Source organism: Pseudochaenichthys georgianus, chromosome 11, assembly GCF_902827115.2.
Source record: "Pseudochaenichthys georgianus chromosome 11, fPseGeo1.2, whole genome shotgun sequence".
NCBI lineage: Eukaryota > Metazoa > Chordata > Actinopteri > Perciformes > Channichthyidae > Pseudochaenichthys > Pseudochaenichthys georgianus.
Window position 1 is genome coordinate 24,738,912 of NC_047513.1, and position 7,621 is coordinate 24,746,532.

At 41.0% G+C, this 7,621-nt stretch overlaps 1 pseudogene; it reads right to left on the reverse strand.

Moving 5' to 3' along the window:
* Positions 1–2,388: 2,388 nt before the first annotated feature.
* On the reverse strand, positions 2,389–6,441 carry LOC117455332 (1-acylglycerol-3-phosphate O-acyltransferase ABHD5-like; annotated as a pseudogene).
* Between the last annotated feature and the right edge of the window lie 1,180 nt (positions 6,442–7,621).

The window sequence follows — 7,621 nt, forward strand, 5'->3', positions numbered from 1 at the left end:
GCAGCCGAGCGAGCAGTGTGTGTTTCTGTGCACACGTCTTTTATCCGCAGTTATATCAGGCCGTCAAGCTTTCAATCCAAACCCAGTATGAAAGGTCCTGTCACTTTTCTCACTTTTCGTATGAAATGATTTCATGCCCATGTGACTGAGTGGGAGACTGAGACGTGATGAAAAAGCCTGCGGGCTTATGAAGTGAGTTTTATGGACAGAGGCCAGGGCACAGTGTGTGTGCATGTCTCCACAGAGAAGCTGCACACATGCTGATCCTCCTCTCTGACAAGCAGCCAGCCTGCATCTTCAGGGAAACAAGCAGCCCATAATTACCTCTTCCCACCATAGCATCACTTCCTGCAAGTCAGGGATCCAAAAGACTTGTCTCCGTGGCTACCCTGTTGCCAGGAGACAGTTTGGGTGGGCCGCGTGGATGTCTTAGAAATGACAGACGGGCAGAGGTAACGGGTCTTGGTGCTCAGAAATAACACATCTCCTGCTATCAAGTCTCTCCTTCTTAACGTTTCAAACCCAGAGCCTTTAATACCATGTTGTACCTTCTGCATAAAGATGACATGTTTTGGGAATCAAATGTAAAAAATGTGTCTTCTTGACACACTCGTTCCTGTTAACAAACTTGTAGTTATGTTTGCATTTTGGTTTTCTCTAGGAAACACATTGTATGCATTCCCAAAGTCTAATGTGTTGAATGTGTGTACAATATGGAGTATTTCCTTCCAAATAAAACACTTTTTTGAATATTTTAAATCAAGTAATGTTTGCAAGTGGTCCAAACCTTTTTTAACGAATCCATTATTCAAACAGTAAAATAAAGTGAAACCGAGAGCTGGAATTGTTTATCTTTTTGTATCCAATGTACAAGTCTGTTTACCTGACAGTGGATTACTACTGCATATTATTTATATAAATAAATAAATAAAGATTGAGATTGAGATATGTAAAGAAGTTGAATGAAGTCACTTGAGTCAGCATCTGTTCGGGCCCCAGGACTACACGTTTGAAAAGGAAATCAATCTGAGGGTGTGACGTTATGGAAACTCTGCAGCCCGCTCCTCATCTCTGCATGAAGCTGCATAAAACACATTCATCACTGACAGCACTGTTGGTGGTTAAGTTGCATCGTGGTTAATATAGGCATCCGTTTTTAAAAGTAATCCATGATATAAAAATAAGAAAACAATATGTGTTTTTGCTGAATCGATTGTGATTTTCTTTTTTGATAATGTCTGTTATGAGTCTGACGATATAGAAGTGAAATGCTAAATAGCTAGAGTACTCTTAAAGTTGCAGCACTTTGAAAACCAAGGGGGAAACTACCTTTTACTTTGCAATTAAGACACTTCTCACACCTAGTAAGTATTTTATGATGAATCAGGTTTTCCCTCGTAGTAACCTGGGGGACAATTCGCATGATGTAGCAAAAGGTGTTACCTGTAGATATGAATTTAGGGGTTTTATGTGCGTTTCCACAAAATGTCTCATAAACAGACACATGTCCATTTATTAAAAAAAAAGCTAATTTCTGCAGACTCACATATTTACAAAGTGTATGTCTCCCAGTGAGGGATCAAGTTGTCTAACTCATGTCGACCCCCTTTGAAGTAGAAGGCCTATTTTTAGTCCAACACATCTCTGACCCTATTCTGTCACAGCAGCTGTGACCGAGCAGAGAGCCGAGTGTCGTGCAGCTCTTGATGCTTCGCTGTCCAGGTCTCCTGAGTGGGTCACTCCACTCAATATGCATGTGAGGGCGCTTTGAATGGGATTCACTGTCACCCCTCTGCATAAAGGAGAGGAGAGGTAACGTGCATCGAGCATGCTGTCACTGTGCTGTCACTGTGCTGCCACCTGCTGGCCTCTAACAATCACAGGCAGTTTCCTGAACAACACGGCAGCCCTTTGACCCAAACACTTCTGCCTCATATCTCTCACAGAGTGGGAGCGGTCAGAGATGGGAACATTCTGTGTACATCGCCTAGACCTGGCACCGTTCCCCACATTGCTCCCCGGGCGCCGTTCAAAATGGCAGCACACTGCTCCTAACACTAGGATAGGCAGAGAAATAATTTCCCCATGAGGGATTAATAAAAGTTCATCTTCATCACCTCAACTCAAAACAAGATATTCCCTTGAGAGACGATTTCCCAACAGTTTGCCCCGCCTGCATAAAGGGGCCCTATTGCCATCATTTCAGATTCACATCTGTATGTTGTGTCTCTACTGTGACATGTCTCCATGCTTTAATGTTCACTAGGCCTTTTTTTTCTCATACTGCCTGTGCTGCAGCACCTCTTTTCACCCTCTGTCTGAAACCACAGCCCAGTCTGCTCTGATTGGCTCTGTTGTGATTGATACCAAGTGAGTAACTCAGACTGCATCTCATATTTATTTACCAAACATTATGGACTTTGGATAAAGAAACCTGTCATCATCTGACCTTTGACCCTAAGGGAGTGTTAGATGGTGAAATGATGAATAAATTGTTCTGAGTCAGTGATTGCTTTCTCTTTAAGAGTCAAGTGTATGACAAGAGGCGTACAGCTGAGGTGGCGTTGTGAGTTTCGGTTAGTTGAACCCTTTGACCTCCGTCTGGTCGCCTGGGTCAGAAAGCTATCTCTGCTTCGTTTCCTCCTCTTTGCTTTCCCTCTCCGTCGTAGCTAGGATCTGGAGGACTATCTGGTTGAAGTCATCAGGCTGGTCGGCAAAAACGTAATGGCCTGCTCCTCTGATCATCTGACAAAACATAAACACACAGAAAGAGTCAGAGGTCAGAGGTCGGGTGCACAGGTTAGCTCACTTGAGAATAGGGCAGCGGTGTATATGTAGAAAATCACATATCACAATTTTTTGGACCAAATACGTGGGTATTGTGACGATGTTGTAGGGTTTACCATTAATGCTTCTACTTAATATTCATAAATGAAAGACAATTCTGATAACTAATCATCAGTAACTTGGATATGATGATTTGGCAAATAATGAAACAGCAGGAAAAGTCTGGTAAGTTCAGAAAATAACATCACACTCATTTATCAAACACAGATGAAACAAATAGAAAGTAATAAAACCTAAATGAAATCACATAATGTCAATTATTTTATTATATAGTCCTGACCTCAAAATGTAAGACAATGTCTCATATCACAATGTGGATATTATGTTGATATATTGAGACTTGATAGGAAACTGAAGAGGCAACAGTTTGAAGAACTTACCGTGATCTGCACATCTGGTCTGGTTTTCTTCAGCTCATATCCAGAGTCGCTGTCGATGCTGGAGCGGGATCCGTAGATGAAGGAAATGGGAATGTCCGCCTGGATTTGTCCGATCCTCTCCTGCATGGGCCTCTTAGCCCAGCCGTAGGGAATGGTCATGTTGCTGAAGGCCGTTTCTCCACTGAAACACAGAGTAAAAACGTTGGAGAGGAGTAAAATAACAACACATTAAGGCTTCAAAAGTTCCTCACCTTGGACTCTGGGCATTCAGGTGGTAGATGTAGTCGGATACTGTGTTGTCGTCAAACACTGTCAAGTATTTCTGCTTAAATCTGACCTGATCGTCTGTACCAGCATCGGACCTGAGAGATATCAAAAAAATAAAATGTGTGTGTGTGTGTGTGTGTGTGTGTGTGTGTGTGTGTGTGTGTGTGTGTGTGTGTGTGTGTGTGTGTGTGTGTGTGGTGTGTGTGTGTGTGTGTGTGTGTTGTGTGTGTGTGTGTGTGTGTGTGTGTGTGTGTGTGTGTGTGTGTGTGTGTGTGTGTGTGTGTGTGTGGGTGTGTGTTGTGTGTGTGTGTGTGTGTGTGTGTGTGTGTGTGTGTGTGTGTGGGTGTGTGTGTGTGTGTGTGTGCTGACCTAGAGGCCCAGCCAGTCTGAGTCCAGCCAAAGGGTTAAAGGGGCTCATTGCGGCCCCCATGGCTCTGATCCACACTGGAATGGAGCTGTGGTTTGGGTTCTCTGGACGTCCTGGGAACCCCCATGGCTCCACTAGCAGCAGATGTTTTACCCTGCACACACAAACACACACAGTTACTTGACACTTGTTAACAAATATGTTACGTTTTTAGGGTTGCCCCCTCTGATGTATCCACTACTTGGTCGTTTTGGTCTAAATATTTTTCCACATTTAAGAGACTCTGGGCAGATCGCATGAACAGATTTAAAGTGGTGCTTCTACGTTAGATCAACTAATCCATTGGCATAACGTTAAATTAGAGTTGCCTAAGAATGTTTTAGTCAAAGACATCGCTATTACTTTAAATAAAAAATCTCTACATTGCTTGTTTAAAGAATTCCATCTCATTCAGCAGATGGTAACAAAGTACGATAGTCTTTGATTTCAAAGCCTTTCAGATTTTAAATGGCAAATCTAAGTTCACAATTGGCACTAATTGGGCATTGTTTTTCTAAATGTATGTGTGTGATTAGCAGGTCTATTGCTCTTGGTGTTTTATCAGTGAGTTAAATCCTTTTTACTGCAACTTCAGACATCACTGTTCTGATCTGCTTTCTGTTTGTTATCACATCATGAGCATTCATTTCAGCCTGGCATCCACAAATGAAACTTGATTGGTTTGTAAGTTGGGGGAAATGTGTAAGGAGGATTAGCTGCTGTCAGTGGAGAGTTATAAGATGTCTTAGGAATTGCCCAAAAATGTGCCGTACTTGTGCCCTTTCACCCATATCACACACACAAACACACACACAAACACACACCAAAGTACCTGTTGGGGTATCTGAGTGTGTAGGCAGCAGACAGGTATCCTCCGAGGTTATGTCCCAGCAGCACCATTTCCTCCAGTCCCACCTTTTCCCTCCACTCCTCCAGGGCGGACAGAAACTGATCCTCCGCCCCCTCGGGGTCGCTGCTGAACTCGGGGCGGCTGCTCCTGCCGAAGCCCAGCAGATCCAGGCAGTAGACCGGTCCGCTGCTGGAGAGAGAGTCAAGGTTTTGAGCCCAAAGGGCAACCCCGCCTCCGAAACCATGCAGCAGCACCAGAGGAGTCCTTGGGTGGGCAGGGGGAGGAGAGCATGGCTGTGTGGAGAAAGCTATGGTCCACAGATAGTTGCTGTTGGATATCCGGACGTGTTGCCTGGAGAAAGGCCGCTTCACACCTGAAGTAAAGGAAATAAATATGGGACAGAGGGGGAGGAGGGAGGAGGAAAAAAGTACTTCAGAGTCATGAGTTTACTGAATCACGAGGATAGTGTGTGCGGTTTTTTAAAACCTTTTCAAAAGACAAAAGTTGTAAGACACCAAATCCTCACAGCAAAACTTGTGACTGAAACCATCTCATGTTCTAATCAGTGGTTGGACACTTACTCTTGAGCATTTTCTCCTCTGCATCTTTCAGCTGAGAGCCAGAAGTGGGGCACCAAGTGGGAAGCCAGCTTAACATCCAGGAGCTGTGATTCAGAAAACAACACAAGCACAGAAAAGCACTTAAAAAAGTTAATTTAGTACTTGTAACTAACTCACAGGCACTTACAACGGTATGACTTGCTTGACGTGAATATATCTACACTTTCTTTGTTGTTCGGAGTTTGAATCTTAATGTTTTTGTGCGTTTATTGTAAGTTGCTTTGTATAGAGCGTCAGCCAAAAGAAATGTAATATAATGTAACAAACAGACAGACATACAGAACATATGAGGGACATGCAAACAGACAAAGGCAAACTACACTGAACTTTGACCATATGAGATGGGCTGTTGTTGATATGAAATCTGTAAAGCAATTCCCTGAGTCTCCAGAAAAACTTCACAGTAAAACAGAGTGACGTCCAGATGTTAAGTTTGCACTCTTTTGACATCTTAATTCCAGATGTCAATTAAGAATATGTCAATTTAATGCTGACTTGCCTCCCTACAGACATGTTTACTTGGTAAAAGATGACTTAATAACTTACAGACATCTTTAGTAGCCACTGTTTAATTCGGCATGCATCAAATGAATTAACAGACAGTCATACAGACACAAATACATTAACTTTTTTGTTTTACTCTTTCATGAACTCTCGTCTGTTACAAACAACAGGCGAGAATTCATGAAAGAATTTTTTTTAAAAAGAGTAGTGTTTATTTCGTATATCCTACCGATCTGCCTAGTAGAACACTTTGTACCCTCGAAGATATTGGTACATTTGATATTTAAGAGTATGTTTTACATTTAAAAAAAAAACAATTACTCCTGATGGGTCAGTGCTTGTTCAAGAAAACAATGTAGTTGGGTATTTATTTATGTTATCACAAAACGGACAGGAAACGCAACAGGTAAACTTACACAAGCTACCACGGTTTGAAGGCAACTAACATAAAATAGTGTTAAAGGTTTTAAACTCACCTTTTCTGCTTGGCAGGTTGTATTTCCTCTGCCATCCTTCGCATGGTGTTTTAGTTTGTGATGTTTTCGCAAAACTTGAGAAAAGGTACTGTCAGACTTTGCTATGCTGCGTTCAAGTGCATACCGTAAATAATTAAATCAACCAAAGTACCGTGTTTTAATAGTTTGATTATTTTAGAAAAATATTAATCCACAAATGTCACTTCCACAAAACATTTCCAGTATGGTGGTCTTAATGAAATTGAATGACATTTTGCAAAAGTACAAAAGCCCAACAATTTTACCGATTTCTACACACTACACGTGTTTTCTGCTCATAATTTAGTCCGAAGATACACAAGAAGATTTCTTGTTTTTTATATTTTATGTATGCACCATGACATCAAGTCAAATTCCTAGTATGTGCGAACCTACCTGGCAATAAACCTGTTTCTGATTCTGAAACCTTAATTCGGCAGACAGTTTAGTCCACAGATCTTTTTTTTTTTAAATCATCAAAAATCATAATCTATTGTGTACGGACTTAGAGTGCTCATGTCCAACTACACGTGAAGGCAGCAGCGTGTTCTTGATTTAGCTTAAATGGTACGGAGTACAGGTGGGCTCGTTCATCGTGTTTTCGACTCTTTATCTTGCTATAGTTTACTAGAATAAGTCTATGCTAACTTTAAATGATACGTTAAGAGGCGTTTTGGCCGTTTTGTTTCCTTTCCTGCCACAAAACATAATCAATGGGCCAAAGTTGCACACCAGTGGTTTCATACAACACAGGTAACTACCAGTAAAAATAAGGAAATAAAAAATGAAAATACTTGACCGCCTAACACCTTAATACAAAAGCTGCGTATTTAACATTTAACATGAAAGACATATAAGTAAAACACTTACACTCGAGTGCATAAGAAAACAGGTGTGTTTTTATTGGGCTAGCATGTTAGCACGTCAATTAGCACACCATGTTGTTCCAATGAAGGTTTCAGTCACATGATGTCACTCTGATTAAACTGATTTAATAGTACAAAAATAAAAGAAAGTATACATTATAGTGTATAGTAAGTATTAAGTGTGTATATATATATATATATATATAAATTACTGTGTATAATACTGTCACTCCACTTCTTGCAGATAAACATTATAGAATATAGATAGCCTATATGATACATACAGTAAAGAGTAACAAATGACCAGTTTAGTTTTTACTTTTTTACAGTTTACACCCAAACTATTATACGTTAAGATATAGACCAATTATTTACATGTAATCTGGA